Source organism: Ictidomys tridecemlineatus, unplaced genomic scaffold (assembly GCF_052094955.1).
Source record: "Ictidomys tridecemlineatus isolate mIctTri1 unplaced genomic scaffold, mIctTri1.hap1 Scaffold_69, whole genome shotgun sequence".
NCBI classification, from domain to species: Eukaryota; Metazoa; Chordata; class Mammalia; order Rodentia; family Sciuridae; genus Ictidomys; species Ictidomys tridecemlineatus.
Window position 1 is genome coordinate 402,649 of NW_027524892.1, and position 19,517 is coordinate 422,165.

Sequence of the window (19,517 nt, forward strand, 5' to 3'; positions counted from 1 at the left end):
TAATACATGTCTGTGAACATGAAGTCCTGGGTTGGCGCCGCTGCCCCTCTCGCTGCTTCACTGTGAACATCTCATTGTGACATTCCTCCTAGTCCCTGTGTGTCCCCCTCCGCGGCAGTTAGCTGTAGAGTGACCCCAGCCAGGTCTACCTCTTCTACTTTGGAAGGAGGGTGGTGGAGTGAAGTTTTGTTCTAATAAGTTCAGTTCTCTTATGACTACTCTCCTCCTTCCTGTGGGAGCCGGTGCCTGGTTCTGAGAATTTGCCGAGTTCGTAGGTGCATAGTTCCCTGTGCATACTGCAGGCTTTCCAACGTGTGTTCTGATTGTCCCAGCAGGGTTGTAGCACTTACTCCATCTGCTGTGTAGTGTGGCATGTTATGAAGGCCCCTGCTTATCTGTCCACTGTGCTTTCTGAGTCTGGTGCCCCTGTGTGCCCACTTCTCGTGCACACATGAAAGTAATCGGCAATGCCCATGGTTTCCTGCAGCAGCCACACAACCTTCGACTCGTGAGAGCCTCCACTGACCCAGAGCCATACCACCTGCTTTGAAGGAGATGTATGTCCCATTTGTTGCACACGCTCACCAAGGACCCGGGAGGCAAGCTGCTGTGGGGTCACCAGCAAGGACACTGGCCCCGAGTGTGCAAGCTGTCACTTAGTTTTTAACACTTCTTAGTTTCTTAACATGAAGAATGCTTCATAAGTTACTAAATCAATGCATGAGTTAGCATGTCTCCACATAAATATGGTACATATACTTTGCGGATGCTCCATAAGTGCTCTTTAATATGATTAGACTGCTAATTCTTAGTTTATTAAATTGGGCATTGCAAATTTATGTTGTTCTTGATAAACAAGCGGAGGTTTTATATTGCTGTCCCCGGTCTCCCTACCAACCCAGCTACAACAATGATTCTTTAAATTAATAAATAGTGACTACATTATGTGTTGGTGTCCCAGGGCTGTTGTGACAAAGTGCCGCAGACTATGTGACATCTGTTAACTCAGTCTGCATACCGGAGGCCCAAAGTTGGGGTCTGCAGGGCCGTGCTCCCTCCAAGTGCACAGGATTTTAAGATCTTTGCCTCTCACAAGGTTCTGGTGGTCTGGTGTTTCACAACACTGGTCCCTACGTGTGTCATTACAGGTTGTTTTCTTTCTGTGTCTTTGTTTTCTCTGATTTTGTAAAGACACCACTCATACTGGATCAGGTTTTTTTTTGAACTTTTTCATCTGTCTCTTAGGAAGTCTTTAGTAAGTCCTTAGTAAACACAGATAGGGAATATATTTTTAATTTTCATTTTTATTTTCCTAGTTTTAGTGGCATTTTACAGTCATATGAATGGTCCCTGTGCAGAGCATCCTGCTCTTGTTTTATAGGTATGATATAAGTTTTAGAATTATGATTTTCTTTCCCTTTTTGCAGTATCTCCCTTTCCTCCATACTCAATTCTTTTATTTTTCTCAATTACATTTTTCTTTTCCGATGTTAAGTGACCCCTATTTATATGTGTGAACGATGTGGGAGCACACTGACTGGGAGCTCACAGTGTGTGGGTGAGCTGGGTAGACGGCTGGATGTTATTACAGATTGGTCAGGCTGAGCAGCCATTTCATCTCAGGACCTTGAATGCCCAAGGGTGAAATTGGGATGATGTAGTTTCACAGAGATTAACACTCCAGCTTCTGCTCGGTACAGGGATCCTAGGAACTGAATAGTTAATCGTCTTATGAGCTGTCATAATATCATATTAAAAGACCACCTTGTTCTCAGCCTCTCATCTCACCTCCTTGTAATATCATGACATAAACCCATGTCTATGCTCTAGATTGTGGACAGGCCTCTGGGAATGTGATTATGGCAGTTATGTGCCTTCTGCATGAGGCAATGCACCTGTTTTTCTCATTACCCAGCATTATTAATGATTCCAATGATTTCTTCAAGCTTCACCAGAGCTGTTTGGCAGACTCTCTTTCATATCACCCTATGCAGATATTTTCCTTATATTGCCTTCTCTGTTAATAAATCATGACTTCTTCATACACAGGTCCCATTTATCATTCGTTGTTATGGATTTATAGACTTTTAAATCTCCCACTATTTTAGGAAGCATAAAGTGCAAAGGTATGTTGTCAGTCCCCAGCTTCAACCAGAAGACAATCGCATTGTTATTCTGTTTCATTTTTCAGTGTGAAGTATCTGTTTCCTTTCTATTGGTTCACTGTGATAATATGTGTTGGAGGGGTTCCTTGTTATAGATTCGTACATGCCCACAAAATGACTCAGTTCATTTTATTCCCCATCACTTCCATTCCTTCCCCTCCTCCTGCTCTGCATTTGGCCTTTTCCACTTAACATAAAAAGTTCCATCTGTTTTCCTGCCTGTGACATACTTTGTTTTTCTTTAAGGCTGAATAAAACTCCATTGTGTATACAAATACTACATTCTCTTTAGCTGTTTATAGGTGCCAGGCCTGGCTTCATACTGTGACCCTTGTGCACTGTGCTGCTATAGCCAGGGGTGGACATTCGTGGCTGCAGTTTGGCAACTTTAAGTCTCTCGGGGAAATCCTGAGGTATGGTAGAGCTGGGTCATATGGTGGCTGCATTCCTGAATGTGCGAGGAACCCCCACCGTCTTTTCCACTGTGATCATATAAATGACAGCCCCACCAATCATGTATCAGTGTAACTTTCCCCCACATCCTCATCAGCAATTACTGTTATTTGTATTTTTGATGATTTCCATTCTCAATGCAGGGAGATGACATCAAAATGTAGTTTTGATTTGCATTTTTCTGACAACTAACGATGTTGGATGTTTTAAAATTTATTGGTTGGCCGTTTTTAATTCTCCTTTTCAGAAATGTCTGTTAGTTCACTTGCTCACTTGTTTTTTTTTTTTCTTTAGTGTTGTTGTGGACTTCTTTATATATACTGGATGTTAATCCTCAGTTGGAAGAGAAGCTAGCAAAGCTCTCTTCCATTCTGATCTTAAATTTTTTATCTTTTGTATAAAAATTAAACTTTTTCATCTGTCTCTAAGGAAGTCTTTAGTAAGTCCTTTGAAGACACAGATAGGGAATAGATTGTACTTTTCTTGGCTGGGCTGAAGTTTTTAAATTTGATGATATCTCTTTTATTAGTTCATAATAAATTAACCCCAACAATTTATTAATCCCAATAATTTATTGATTATTTCCTGAGTTCTAGGAGTGTTATCCAGGAGGTCATTGCCTACCCCTATGTGTTGGAGGGTCGACCTCTGGTTTCATGCAAAGCTTCTGTTGTGGTTCTGAGATCACTGACCCACTTGAGTTGATCTGTGTGGAGGCTGAGAGAGAGTGTTCTAGTTATTCTTCAGTGTGGATATACAGTTTTCTGGTGTGGGCATTTGAGCTCAGGCTTTATCACTGAGCTATGCCCTCAGTCAGGGATTTTAAACTGTTTTTCTTTAGGTGTTTTGTTTGTTTTGTGGCCTCAACATGTGGTGAGAGGGAGGAGCTGCATCTTATTCATTTGTTTTATTTCAAATAATTCCAATTTCAACAGGAGAAATTATTGAACAATGAATTTTTACCCAATGATACGTGAAACGATTTTTTAAAAAAATATGTTGCATTCTGTTTCAGATTTCTGTCCTTTAAAAATGTCATTGTTATCATTTTGATATTAAACTTACACATATTTTCACAAATTTGCAAAATATAACAAAGTACCTAAGAGAACCAGAAACTGGCATCTGTTCATGGTGCCTGGCGTCTGTAATGCGTGTGTGCTCCACTTCAGCTGGACACTGGCATTGCTGTGAGTGCTGAGGAGCCCCACTTAGCCACTTCAGGTCACATGGTGAACCTTGCTCTTGGGCTAGATTTTCTTTTACAGTGTGCCTGGTCACTGCTTATGAGGATTTAATCTTACAAATATGCCAGAATTCATTTCTGCAGGTGATTTCCAACACTGGGCATCACGTCAATTTTAAGTTGTCTATTTACAGTTTCTGACTTGCTCCTGCGTTCACTCTGGGATCCTCGGTGTCTGTGGATTAGCCCTTCTCTTCTGTCACTGAGCATCCTCTGTCATCGCTGCTTCCTTCCACGCTCTGGAATCTGGCCAGTTCCTGGCCAGTGGGCTCCGTGTTCCACCCGTCCCAAGGCAGCTCTGGATGATGCCCCACAGCCCCAGGCTGGCCCTGCACTCTTCAGGCCCCTGACCAGGGTCTCCGCCCTCAGCCTTTGGAGTGGACATGGCCTCCTCCAGGCGTCTCTGCCAGGTAGCTCCTCCTCCTGTACCACATCGTCCCTCGGGCTCCCAGATCCTCAGATGCCACCTTCTAGACGAGGGTTGCCCTTACCACTCAGACGCTCGAATCCTTTCTCAATGTTCCTCATCCACTTTTGCCCAACTTTTTTTTTTCCGGTAGCAGTTTCAGCGTCAAACAGACCATGTAACTCATTACTGTCTCCACCTGCCTTTTCCCTGTCCTCTATCCCCTCAGAAGGGGACCTCCAGGAGGACAGAGTCACCCTGTGCCTGGGCCTACTTTCACAGTGTGTGACACACAACAGGCCTCAACACCCTTGTGAATGAGTGAGGCCCATTCATTGTTTTTCTAAAACGCCCTGTTTTATCCTTGTGTTCCTTTGTCCCTTGCTGACGACCTTTCATGGGTCCTTGGCAGGGGATGAGTGCAGGCTCCTGGACCCTGCAGGGGGCAGGGAAGGATCTGGCTCAGGAAGCCCAGGTGGCAGGAGGGGCTGGTCACTGAGACAGCGGCAGGAGCAGGGCAGGGGTCATGCCGGGGACTGTCCTGGAGCCTCCATGCGCAGTCCTCGCTCTCCTGGAAGGTGTAGAGGAAGGTGCAGGATGGAGCTCTGTGGTCAGGTGGGAGCGTCCTGAGTTTCCTTCGCTGCTCTGCGGAGGGCCACTGGGGGGGAGAGGGAGCAGGGGTGGGGACCCCTCTAAGGAGCCCCTGTGCAGGGGGGTGCTCAGGTCCAGGAAGGGGCCTCAGCAGCAAGACCCCAAGGCAAAGAAGTGTGCCCCTTGGCAGCGTGGCCCCCAGGACTGAAGGATCAAGGCTCTGTGCATCGTTGCACAGGAGGAAGGCAGAGGCCGAGGCCTGGCTCCTGGTCTCTGATCTGAGGGTGCATTCAGCAGCGTGTTCCTGTGTGCATGCAGGAGGTCAGAGTCAGGAGTGCAGTGACTTCCAACCCACGTGTCTGAAGGCTTGGGCTGCTCAGGTGGAGCTCCTTGAGGATGCTCAGAGGGTCTGGAACTGTGGCAGCCTCTGGAACAGAGATGGACGCTGAGGTGTGCAGCCTGTGAGTGGGGCCTGAAGTGCTGGGCAAACCTGAGAACCTAGGGAAGGGAGAGGGGATGGGGAGAAGACCCCCCAGAGGAGGGTCTGGAATGGAATGGAGACAGCCAGCAAAGAGGGAGCCAGCAGAGGCAGCCCTGGGAGAAGGGGCAGCCCACCGGCTCCTCCCAGGATGTGAGGCCCGTGGCCTGGAGGGTAGCTCTGGAAGTGATGGCCAGGAGCCATGACTTGACATTACTTAAGGACAAGGTCGGCAAGCGGGATGGAGAGTTGGAAGAGGTCTGCGGTCCTGCTCTGGGCTCTGAAGAGGAGCGTGCATCCCAGCAGTGGAGCTCCATGAGGGTCCGGCAGCTCCTCTGGACAGACCCTGGAGAGATGCCCAGGAAGCCACAGGGGGCTGTCCCTGCTCTCTGAAGCTCCTTCCACACTCATGCCCTTAGACTGTGGCCCTTCACAGACCTCATCAAGGTGGACGAGTCACCTATCATGTGAGAGGTTCTCTTGGTACAGATGCCCTCCAGAGGGTCAGCCTAGGCCGTGGTGCCTCAGCTTGCTGCAGGTGGCACTGGTACAGGGACACTCTCTGTGCAGTCTTGGTCTGGAGGGGCTATTGAAGACAGCACACGGGGGCCATGGGAGTGCAGCTGTTTCACCAACGGGACAAGAGTCCGAGGAGCTGCTCTCTGACATTCTTGATAAGCTCGAGGAGCACGGAGCACTCTCTCCTGGCAGGTCAGCCAGGGTGGTGTGGCTTGGAGGTGGTGGCGGCTGCCCTGTCACCCCCTGCTGCCTGAATCCCATCATAGCCAGGGGGTGACGAGGAGGTGCTGCGCTCCCTGTTCTGCTGTTCCCCGTGCTGCTGTCACTGCACTCAGTGCTGGCTCCCTACTCTGTCACTGCACTCAATGCTGGCTCCCTACACTGCCACTGCACTCAGTGCTGGCTCCCTACTCTGTCACTGCGCTCTGTGATGGCTCCCTCCACTGCCACTGTGCTTGGTGCTGGCTCTCTACTCTGTCACTGTGCTCGGTGCTGGCTCCCTACTCTGCCACTGCACTCAGTGCTGGCTCCCTACACTGCCACTGCACTCAGTGCTGGCTCCCTACTCTATCACTGCGCTCTGTGCTGGCTCCCTCCACTTCCACTGTGCTTGGTGCTGGCTCTCTACTCTGTCACTGCGCTCGGTGCTGGCTCCCTACTCTGTCACTGCACTTGGTGCTGGCTCCCTATCTGTCACTGCACTCAGTGCTGGCTCTGTGCGCTGTCACTGTGCTTGGTGCTGGCTCTCTTCTCTGTGGACCTGGAATGCAATGGTGTCACCCATGGCAGAGTTGGGCCAACAGAGCCCTGAAGGGAGAGCCTGGGCCTCCTGAGCTGGGAGAGTGCAGCTGGACAAGGGACTAATGGGCACTGAACACACCCAGGCACCCTTTGCGCTACCTGGAGAGAGCCCATCACACACAAGTGGATGACCCTGTGCGAGAGGACAGCACGGCAGGGAGAGGTGGCCGAGTCCCCAGATTCCTGCTGGTGGTGAGACTGGCACTCGAGTGGGGCAGTCTGGCCAGGTCTACCCGGTTTGCCCCTTTGTGTTGAAGAGCGTGCCAGTGTGCACACTGTAACCCACTTTGCCTGCACACCTGTCACAGCCACCTGCCTCTAGCAGACCCGCACTCCTACTCATTGTGGAAACTGTCGCTCTTTGCAACATTACTGGTCAGCTCCCGTCCAGACTCTCCAGCTGATTTTAGCAAGACGGTCTCCCCTCAGCATGTCCGCCTGATGAGTGGCGCTCATGGCCACCTGTCATTAGCAGGAGCTTCCTGAATCTGGTGTCCCTGGCACGATGCAGAGGGAGTGGGCACTTCAGATCCACATGACAGACGACCTGCTCGCTCAGGTGCGCCTGTGTTTCCTCCGCTGACAGCAATGTCACAATTCCTGCTTCTTGTCTGAATATTAATTAGTATTTAAGACTCATTAAGCTGGTTTTAGTGATTTATTTCATCCTGTAATTAGATATTATAATTAGATTATATCTATCAGATTTTCAACTTTCCTTTAATAAGAAATTGTTCAATATGTACAGATAAAAATTTATCAAATTATAACACATCATTTGAGCTAGATATAAATCCGGTTTTGCAATAGTTGAATAATAGCATAATGACAGTGTGGAGTTTTGTTTTTATGGGAATGTGTATTTTCTAGGTGGTGAGTTGTCCCAGGCATTGTGGAACCTTTCCAAGTGACAACTGTCCCTGGAACTAAGCCTGACCTTCAGAAGCGGGAGGACTCTGGTGCCATACCCAGCAGCACCTCTTAACTCTCCTGTCCTGAGACTCCCCGTGGGAACTGGCCTAAAGGGTATGTGTGGCAAGTGGGAATGAGGACCAATGGCAGTCCCAGGTCCTGTGTTGCAGTGCAGCGGTCTCCACACACTGGTCAACCAGTTCCAAAGGCAGATGCAAAGAGCAGTTACTCTCTCTTACTAGGTACTTTAAAGTTTTAAATAATTTTTACAAGGAAACCACCCATGTGTAATCAACAAAACTGTAATCCTTGGCATAAATATGGAATATCATTAGTTTTAATTCAAGCATGGCAGATTTGAAAAACAAATAGAAGTGTAAAATGAAAGGATAAGCCAAGAGAAAATACTTAAAATGGGAAAAATTTTAATAACTCCACAAAAGATTATCCAAATGGCCAGTGAACATATATTCAAGCTCATTATTACTACTCAAGGAAATACAAATTAAAACCACAAGATACCATTACATACACACATATGACAGAACTTAATAATTGAAAATATGTATAAAGAGCAACATGATCTTTTATGTATTCTAGTAGCAGTGAAATCTGTACTAGTTTGGAAAACTGCTTAGTATTATTTCTTAAACTTGAAGATATACATACTTGATGACAAAACATTTTTATCCCTGAATATGTACTACAGAGTAATTAACTGCATAAGTATACCAAGAGACATGCACAAGAATAAAATTATGTCATTTGCAAGTGTAATGGTGGAACTAGAAAATATCATGCTAAATGATATAAACCAATTCCAAGAAACCAAAGGCTGAATGTATTCTCTGATAAATAGATGCTGATCCACAGTGGGAGTGGGGGTAGGGAAGAATGAAGGGCCTTTGGATAGTGCAAAGGAGAGTGAGGGGAGGGTGAGGCATTGAGGATGGGAAGGACATTACAATTAAACAGATACTATTAGCTTATATACATGTATAATTACAGTACTGGTGTGACTCAGCACCATGTACAACCAGAGGAATGAGAATGTATGCTCCATTTGTGTACATTGTGTCAAAATGAATTCTGCTTTACTGTCATGTAAAACCAGTTAGGACAAAAAAAATCACAGTACCTGGCACATAGTAGGTGTTCAATAAATATTGTTAAAATAATTTACACAAAAGAATGTTCATAATAGCAAGTTTTATCAGTAATAGAAAAACATTGTTGGGCTGGGGTTGTGGCTCACTTGTAGAGTTCTCACCTAGCAAGTATGAGGCTCTGGGTTTGATCCTCAGCACCACATAAAAATAAAATATAATAAAAGCAAAAAAAATTTCAACCATAAAAAAATAAATTACATCTTATGCAGAAAACTGGAAGAAAATTTAGTACAACAAACACCATTATCAGTGATGCTTACATACATAACTTTGAGAGATGACAATATTCTTTTTTATATATGTACCACATTTTGTTTATCTGCTCATCTATTGACGAATTCTTGGGATTCCTTCCACCTTTTGGCTACCTTGTACATATCATTCCCTAAGGATTAGTGGTGTTGAATACCTTTTTGGCCCTTTTTTTGAAAAAATATCTTTGTAAGTCCTGTGCCCATTCTCTAACCAGAATTTTTAAATAATTTATAAATAGAAATTCTTTATACATTCAGGACATGGATTGGAGACATGATTTCCATGATACTATTTAGTATTTTAATACTAATTAGTACTCATTCAAAATAAGTTCAGTTTCCTGATACTTTGGAATGAGAATCATAAGAAATAAGGCTGGACTAGTGTGACTTAAGGTTATCACTTTCTTTAGGAATATAAAACACAATATCAGAGTAGATTTTAGCCACTGTTTTAATTTAAAGTGGCTATCTACTTCAGTGACAAGAAAAATCTATTTGTGAACTTAGTATTTAAATAGTTTTTGAATTTTGTTTCCCCAAAGCACATACATTATATGGTCAGATGGAAAAACATTTATATAATGAGAAATTGTTAGATATCATACATACACAGTTGCCTAAAATTTATTTTCAAATATATTGCTGAATTGCTGTTAGTGATAGCAGTATTTTAAAGTTCTTTTTGTAGAAAACATTTTTCTTTTTTGCTCTTTACAAATCGGTCCCCTCGGACATGGTTAATTATAAATCTTGTTTTTCATTTTTTCCTCATATTAATTCATATGAACTACTCTTTATAAAGATGAATTTTAGTTTTAAAAACATTCTTCAATCATTAATAGGAAGAAGAAAATAATCTCATTTCCCAATTCACAAATTCTTTATGATATAATTTTACATTCACATGAAAATATCATTCTGTCCTTCATTGCTAAAGACATATGTACTCTCTGACTTCAGCAAATTTAGAGAAAGTATTGTTTCCTTTTTTTAGGAGGTATCTAGTTTAAAGCTTCAAGGGAAGGTGTATTGTTACACCTCCTAAACCTTTTAGGCACATTCTTCACTTCTCTGTGCTTTACTTCCTTTATTTGTGCCATGTTTATGATAAAAAGGCTTATCTTACAGGGATGTAATAAAGATTAATAAGATAATGCATGAGAGAACATGGACAGAGAAATACAAAATAGTAATCTTTATTGGTTTAATATCTAATTTTTAAGTGTTTATAAAATATGTCATTTATTTTAGTAAATTCTGCCAGGTTTTTTTGGGGGGGTACTTCCCATGTGTAGGAACTCTAGTAAAAATCAATAGAAAAACTATATTTTAAGGTGTTTACATTTTAATGAAGAACACTGAATTACAATATAAGTGGTTAATACAAGTAATATTATGAGACCACCATGGTAGATCTCACTAAATCTGCATAGAGCAATCAGATAAAAATTCATGTGAATTTGTTGGATGAATAATGATTTACCTAGTTAAGTGTGTTTGACCTTAGTTATTTGAATAAGTCATGAAAGATAAATACTGAAGAAGTATTTATATTGCAAATTGAAATGGGAGAATGTAGTAAAATTCTGACTAGATCTTATAATGGGGAAAAATATCCTAAAAATGTTACTGGGAATACTGACAGAACTGGAATATGAAATGTAGATTAGGTAATAGATCTTTATCAATATCTAATTCCCTGAAATGTATCACTGTACTGAGCTTCTGCAAAAAAAAAAGATAAAAGAAAGTAAGGAAGGAAGAAAAGAAAGAAAGAAAATACTTATTCTAAAATATACCACTGAAATATTAAAGGAGTCAATATCAAATATCAAATATTTGATAATTTGTGATACATTTGATTTTTTCATGTATTCCAAAAATGATCTCAAAAGCAATCAGAAATATTTCCTGTTCTTCTCCAAGGAACTGGAAAGTGTCAAAAACTACTCTTAAAAGGAGTAAAATGGTGCACAAGAATGATGAAGTTTGTGGCAAAATGTTAAAAACAAATTACTGACCAAATATATAGGAGTTTATGTGTTATTTATGCAACTTTTCTGTGAATGTGCTGTCGCTTCAAAAGAAAAAAAATAGAGAAAAGGCTTACTTGGAATACAAGTTCATTAAGAGCCACTGTAAATATCCTAAAGGCTAAGTTCATTGGGTATTTAGCAAAGCCAACACTTAGAAAGCATTTGGAGCCCATGAAAGAGTATGATTAATTTGTAAGTGGAGGCTCGGCCTCGCTCAGTGGCGCCATGTGAGGAAAAGTTTGCAGGAGCGCTGCGGGGCCTCGCGCGACCTGACGCCCGCTCCCTCTGCGGCGCCTGGTCACGCCCAGGCCCGAGCGCCAGGCGGCGTCCTGGCCCAGAGCCTCCTCCTCCGACCCCAAGGGTCGCCTGGGGGAATCGCCTTGGGGCTCCTCAGGCGGGTGGAGGAGCAAGTGTCCCAGAAAGACCCACGGTTAGTGCGGGGGGGGGGGGGGGGGGTCGGGGGCGTGTGGCAGGGCGCTCCGGAGGGCAGGCCCCGCGCGGCCCTGGCCCCCCGCCCCCCGCGCGGCCCTGGCCCCCCGCCCCCCGCGCGGCCCTCGCCACCCCCCCCCGCCCCCCGCGCGGCCCTCGCCCCCCGCCCCCCGCGCGGACCCCGGCCCCCCCCCCTGCGGGGCGCCCCGCTACCCCCATTGCGCAGGCCCGGCTGCCCCAGCGTGCATGCCCTGGGCTCAGGAGCGCTGCTGGCCCCCAGCCGCCCCTGTGATCCTGTTGGCTGCTGTCCGGTTCCAGCTGCCACTGGTTGCACCGCTTGGACCTCTTGCAGCCGGGCGGTGAGTTTCCTGCGTGAGCAGCGGCGGGGGCGGGGGCAGGGGCGTTCTCCCTCGCAGGGGCGGGCGAAGTTCCGCGCCCCCACTTTGCTGCGACCTTTGCGGGCTCGCCCGGCGGGTGCGGGCGGTAAGCGTCTGCGCGGGGCGGAGGGACGCCCTGCGGCGGGAGGGAGAGCTCCGTGTCAATTTTTTTCTGGGACCAACCGCTGCTGGAGTCTGTGGCGCTTGGGCGGTGAGCACGGGGACCCCGGCGTGGCAGAGCCATGGATGGACCGGATCGGGGCCTTGGACTCTGCAAAAAGCTGCGGTCAGGGTCGCAGCGAGACCGGGAGATGCGCTCCCGGTCCGTCTGGGAGTTGGCTCGTCGGGCGGTGGGGCCGGCTGGACTCAGGCGCCCTGGCTCGCTTTGTCGTCGGGCTCCTAGGAGGAAGACAATGGGAAGCCCCTGTCCTCCGTCTGGTCCTGCCCAGACCCCCGCGGAGGAAGCGGAGCGCGTCCACCTTGGCCAAAGAGGACATCATCGATGGGTTTGCCAGGACCAGCTTTGTCCCTTTTGAAGGGCTGGAGGTAAGCGCCCCCTCCCCCACGTCTGCCTTTACGCACAAAAATTGGAAAAAAATGGTTTCTGTGTTCCTTCCAGAAACAGCACTGTTACTTGTACTTGGCTTCTGCTCCTAACTTTGCTACTCTGTATGTATTTAACCCTAAGCAAACTTCACAATCTTTTGTACCTCATTTTAAAGGTGTTGAATGTATAGATTACTACTACACCTTCCAGCAGTGGAAGTATGTGATTTTACAGATGACTGAATGCTCTGAATAAGATTAAGAAAGCTTTTTTTTTTTTTTTTTTTTTTTTTTTTTTTTTTTTTTACAGTGTCTACAGGTCATTCCAAAGTGCTGTAAGTGTCCTCAGCTCTTAGGTTGTTTGGTAACATTGAAAACTATAGTATGGAGTTGTTTTTTAAAATAGGCTCAAATTTTCACTTGTCTTAGTGTTTCACTTTGACTTGTAGTGATACCTACTTAGAACTTTAGGGAAGATGGGTTAACTAGTGCAGAGGATGACAAGATGTCTGGAAAAATCATTATTTGAAATACTCTCCAGATAAATAAATAAATATTCTCCCAGTATTAGGGATTGAACTTAAGGGTGCTCTTCACTGAGCTACATCCCCAGCCCTTGTAAGAATTGCTTTATTTTGAGGCATGGTCTTGCTACATTGCCCAAGTTGGCCTTGAACTTGTGATCCTCCTGCCTCAGCCTCCTCCATAGCTAGGATTGCAGGCATGTGCCACCATGCTTGGCACTCTGGTTATATTATTTATTGTGCTGCCATATGAATTTTTCACCTGTTCTTCTAACTAAACTTAATTGTGTGTATGTTTATATATTTATCTATTAGGGGATTCTATCTTAAAATGAAATAGCGGCATAAAAAGGAAAAACCACAAGTATTACAGAAAGTCTTTAAATAGATATTGGTTTTAGTTTTACCATGTATAACCTGTGTATCTTTGTGCAATTTATTCAAATCTCTGATCACCTGGCTCCTTGGATGTGAATTCGAGTGATAACATTGCTTATATTTCTTTATATCTATAGAGTAAATGCTGGCATTACTCAAATAAGAAGGGCTTAGAATTATAACTGTTGATAACTCCTTCAAAAAGATGTTCCAAGAAGTAAAATGGGCCTATGAAAAATTCTTTAAACATAAAGTCCTATCCACCTGTTCATCATTATTAATTGTTACTATTGTTAGGCTTTTCATGCAGAATGCATGCTACTTAATTAATATTTGGATTATCAGATATGAGTTTTAATTTGTGGAATATAGTTTTTCTTTAATGCTATCAAGACATATTGCATTAATATTTATTGGTACTATCTTTGCCTTCCTAGAGAAGTCCCTACATTATCATGATTTATTTAATTTATTGAACGTTTATTTTAAATAAACATTTAAGAATGTATATTTTCTATACTCTGCTTTAGCTATATCAAATTTTGACACACAGTGCTTTGTTTTCAATGTCATTGAAATTACATTGTGATTTGCTATAAAACCCTTGTTTTTTGTAAAAGAATGCTTTTGAAATTTATTCCTGTCCTAATTTTTTTTTATTTGCAATTGGTTTGTTGACAAAACCAGGTCATTTGTTTTATAGTTTGTCTTACTCAAAATTTTGGTAATGTATCCTTGTCACATGTTTCTTTGTCCCCTCTATTTCCTGAAATTTGACTATTAAATCTAGAGCCTTAATCGGGTTTTAGTGACACATCTCTGGCAAGAATATAGTAGCCAGGCATGGTGTAACTCGCCTGTAGTTTCAGCTATGCTGGACGCTGAGGTAGGAGGATTGGTTGAGCCCAGGAGTCAGCCTATACAACACAGGGAGACTCTGCCTCCAAAAAAATAGAGAAAAAAGAAAGAAAACTTCATAGGTATTATTTTTGTGTTACCATTAACTGACAGTAACATGTTATCATCTTTTCTAATGTTAGCCATCAACAATTATTGTCTGCATCTTAAACAGTAATTGATAAAGGACAAGAGTGTATGTAAACATTACTTTTAACTGTTTGTTGAGATATTTCTATAAAACAAACACACTCATATCAGCAATTTGACTCCCCAGATCAAATTCAGTCAGAAAAGGTCATATGAAAATGGGATAATTTCTTTCTCTTTACTGGATGTTTTTTTTTTTTTTTTAAATAATGGACTTGTTCTCTAGCATGAACATGATGAAGCGTTCTTTTCTTAGTATCATTATGAAAGCACAGAATGAAACTTATGTGATTGTTTCAATTATGGAGTCATGACACCAAATTTGTTCAGATTTTTGCATTAGAAACCATCCTGAGTCCTTCTAACATAAACTCCAATATATTTTCATAGTTTTCTTAATTGTTTCAAGATCATCTTGTGCATTTTTATTACTATTATTATTATCAATATATATTATACAAAGTATTGGGTTATACTCTGACATTTCCATATATACATGTATCATATTTTGATCATGTCTACCCTCCATTCTACTTTCTCTTGCTCTTTGCCCACCCCCCAGTATCCTTCCCCCTTCCCAATAATTTCTTTTCTACTTCAATTCATCTCCTTCCCACTTTTTACCCTTTGAAAAAACACTAAGGAATGGTCTATTTGGATTTTTTTTTCTTTTGGTGGTGGTGATGGGGAGGGGGGAACTAGGGATTGAAGCCAGGGGTACTTAGCCATTGACATCCCCTATTTATTTTTACTTTGAGACAGGGTCTCACTCAGTTGCTAGGGCCTTGCTTAGTTGCTGAGGCTGGCCTTGAACTTTTGGTGCTCCTACTTCAGCCTCCCAAACTGCTGGGATTACAGGTATGCACCACTATGCCCAGCTCTAGTTGGATTTTATGGTAAATCTATTTTTAGTTTTTTGAAGAATCTGTAAACGGTTTTCCATACCAGCTATACTAATTTTCATTTTCATCAACAGTTTATACAGATTCATATTTTTTCCACATTTCAACTAGCATTTGTTATTTTATTTTTTGCTTTTGCTTTGGTTTGTTTATTTATATGACAAGAGCCATTCTGAATAGGGTGACAGGAATCTCCATGTAGTTTTTTGTGATTTATTAAGGCTAAAGATATTATTTTTACATATATTTGTTGTCTTGTATTTGTATTCTTTTGAGAAATGTCTGTTCAGATCATTGGTCCAGTTACTGATTGGAATATTTGTTCTTTCTGAAGATTAATTCTCTGTCAGATGAATAGCTGGCAAAGATTTTTCCCCATTCTATAGATTTTCTCTTCACTCTCTTGGTGGTTTCCTTTGCTGTGCAGCAGAGTTTTGATTTATTGTAATCCTATTTGTCAATTGTTGCTTTTGTTTCCTGAGATATCAAAGTACTATTCAGGAAATCATTGCATGTTCCAGTATTTTGAAGTATTTCCTATATGTTTTCTTCCAGTAGTTTCAAAGTCTTAAATTAAGATTTTGATCCATTTTGAGTTGATTTTTCTTCAGGGTGATTGAAATCTAGTTTCAGTCATCTGCATGTGGATATCCAGTTGTCTTAGTACCATTTGTTGAAAAGGCTTTTCTCCAGTATATGACTTTTGGAACTTTATTGAGATCAGCTGTCTGAAGATACATGGGTTTATTTCTGGGTCCTCAATTCATTTATATATATATATATATTTAGAGAGAGAGAGAGAGAGAGAAATTGTAATGAAAATTGTATTATCTGTAAATAGGGAGATATATCTTATTTATGTTTATATTCTTTTTTTAATATTTATTTTTTTAGTTGTAGTTTTACATAATACCTTTATTTTAATGTGGTAGTGAGGATCAAACCCAGGGCCTCACATTTGTGCTAGGCAAGTAAATGCTAAGCCATAACTCCAGCCTCTTTATATTCTTTTTTTTGTATCCATGGATATCTGTTTTTATGTCTATACCAGGTTTTTTTAATTAAATAGCTCTGTAGTATACTTTATTTATTTGCTTGTTTAGTCATTTGTTTATTTAATTTTAGCATTACAATTCTTAATACACCTTTATACCATAATTTATCATATTTTTGATTGTATATAAGGTATGTTGACACCAAATTCACATCTTCATATTTTGTATACTGATGAGGGTCTCTATAGTATATTTTAAAGTAAAGGATTACAATGCCTACATCCTTAGTCCTTTTGCTCAGAATGATTTTGATTATTTGTGGTCTTTGTTCATTCCAGGTGAATTTTAGGATGTTTTTTTTCTATTTCTGTGAAGAACTGTGAAAGATGTCATTGGTATTTTGATTGTGATTGCATTGAATCCATAGATCACTTTCAGTACTATGGCTGTCTTAACAATATTAATTCTTCCAATCCATGAACATGGAGGATCTTTACATCTTCTACTCTCTAATCTCTTTCTTCACTACTTTCCAATTTTCACTGTAGTAATCTTTCGACTCCTTGTTCAAGAAACACTGATTTCTTTCTCAGTCCATTCATTACTGATATATAGAAAAGCTATTGATTTTTGTATATTGATATTGTATCCCTACTACTTTGCTGAATTTATTTATCAGTTTTGAGTCCTTTGGTGGAATCTTCAGGATTTTCTCAGAATATAATTGTATTATCTGCAAATAGGGATAATTCAACTTCCTCCTCTCATATTTATATCACTTTATATATTTTTCTTACCTAATTGCTCTGGCTAAAATTTCAAGCAATGTACTGAATGAAAAGGTTGAGAATAGATACTCTATTTCCTGATTTTAGAGGAAATGCTTTCAGTTTTTCCCCATTCAGAATGATGATGGATATAGTTTTATCATATATAGCTTTTATCATAATAAGGTATCTTCTTTCTATATCTAATTATTCAGAACTTAATCATGAAGGACTGTTGAATTTTACCAAGGACTTTTTCTGCATCTATTGAGATGATCATGTGATGTTTATTCTTGATTCTATTTATGTGCTGTATACTGTATTACATTTATTGATTCATATATATTGAGCCATCATTGCATCCTAGGAATGAAACCAACTTGATCATGATATATGCTCTTTTTAATGTGCTGTTGAATTCCATTTGAAAGTATTTTATTGAGGATATATATTATCTATGTTCATCAGGGACATTGGTCTATAGTTTTTTGTTGTTGTTGTTGTATCCTCATCAAGTTTTGGTAACTGGGTGATATATTGCAGAATGAGTTTGAAAGGGTTTCTTTCCATTTTAATTCATGGAATAGTTTGAGGAGCATTGGTGGTCGTTCTTTAAAAATCTGGTAAAAATTCATCAATGAATCTGTCTGGTTCTTATACTTTTTTGTTGGGAAACTATTTATTACTGCTTCAATCTCATTGCTTATTATAGATCTATTTAGATTTTTTTATGTCCTATTGGTTCGATTATGGTAGGTCATCTGGGCCCAGAAATTTGTTAATTTCTTCTAGAATTTCCAGTGTATTGGTATATAGTTTTACTCAATATTGCTAATGATCCTATGAATTTCAGTGATATGTGTCATATTATCTTTTTTTCATCTCTTTATTTGTTTGGTTTTTCTTTTTTTTTTTTTGGTTTATTAGTAGCTAAGTATTTGTCAATTTTGTTTATCTTTTCAAAGAACCACCTTTTAGTTTAATTGATCCTTTCTATTCTTGTATAAAATAAGTGGTTTTTATCTTGAAATTGCATGTAGACACTGTCTTTTTCTTATAAGACTGCAAGTGCTCCTGCAACCCCTCTAATAAATAAGCACCACCCAACTTTTTTGAGGTCCAATACTATTTCCAAACCACATGTTTCAAACATCCTGCCATCGGATGCACCCAAGAGGAGGCGTGCTCCATTGCCTCCAATGGCAGCATCTCAGAGTGCCCCTCAGGACCTTACAAACATACAGGAGAGGCCAGCTTCTTGTGTGGGGAAATCCACAAGTGTGGAGGAGACTGATAAGGTGGGTAGATTTGTTTTGTTTTACAGGATGAGACAAGGTTACGTAACTTAGACCCCCAAGAAAGTTAGTAACAGTTATTAATATGTAATAACATGAATAAGTACTTAACTAAAATTGGTACTGGGAAAAGATTATATGTAGTTTTATGCAATGAAGAATAAGTTGCTATTTTAAGGAGCTTTTTTTTTTCAAGCAAATAGCTGGTCTATAAACATTAAGTCTTACTTAATGCATATATTACAGATGAAAATGCTTATTTTCAAATGAAAATGTTTTTAAACAACAGTCTTTGTGCTAATTCATGGGCTTCTAATTTGTATGTCTTCTTTACCTAATTTTGAGATTCTGCAGAGGAAATACTGGTGTGTACCTAAAATCAATACTCTATTTTTTAAAATGAGCCTTTTAATAGAACATATTGTGATTACCTTTATGTGTTCTTATGTTCAAAGCATTGTTCTATGTGTACCTTTTCCTTTAAGTTTTATTTTTACTCTTTTTCTTTATTGTCTTATTTTTACTCCCCCAATTATTATTGGTTCCCTTTAATCCTAAATTTTGGAATCTATTAGCAAACAGCTTTTTATGACTAAGCAATCTGAACATTCTTGCTTTATTCATGTGGAAGGTAGATGATTTTTCAAGTAAATGTGATTAAACATAAGATGATGTATTATGTTGCTTGTAATCACACAATGATTTAAATGACTTTGAGAGCAATTTTTATTTTGAAGTATACAATACAACAGGTGGTCTTCTCATATATGGTTGAAGGATTTTATTTCCTCCTCAGAAATTTAGTAAATTCTAGCCTCAAGAAATGAACTCTACCCATCACCTAATATGCATTTGGGTACTTTCTTAATTTAAAAAAATTGATTATAGTTTTTTTGTAAACTATCATGTGTGTCTTTAGAACATAGCAATTTGAATAGAAACACCTCTTTAAAGAAATGCTTAATGAAGTTGTTACTTAGAAAATCAACTCTCTTATTTCTATTAAGACGTCTAATTTAATGTTTGTGGTGTAAAATCTCATAAATCAGGAATTTTTTTCTGTGATGGAGTCATTTTTCTGACAAACTTTTCCAGAGTTACTGCTTGGTAGTTGAGTGAAGCTTTGCAAAAAAGGTGATCATTGAGTTCAGTCTTAAAATGAGTGTGGGAGTCCATCGGTCAGGTGGAGGACCCTGTCCAGAGATTCAGTTCCTGAATACAATA

General features: G+C 40.9%; 1 protein-coding gene across 10 annotated transcripts in view; it reads left to right on the plus strand.

Moving 5' to 3' along the window:
• Positions 1–11,732: 11,732 nt before the first annotated feature.
• Positions 11,733–19,517, plus strand: part of LOC144374416 (palmitoyltransferase ZDHHC19-like) — an 89,653-nt gene continuing 81,868 nt past the window's right edge. For 4 of the 10 annotated variants that reach the window (XR_013433820.1, XM_078037254.1, XM_078037250.1 and 1 more), the window contains exon 1: positions 12,113–12,385. The gene's annotated coding sequence lies outside the window, so the exon portion shown is untranslated. Of the gene's footprint in view, positions 11,822–11,907; positions 12,386–19,517 lie in introns of those variants that run through there. The other 6 variants (XR_013433821.1, XM_078037260.1, XM_078037257.1 and 3 more) reach the window with 4 other exon arrangements.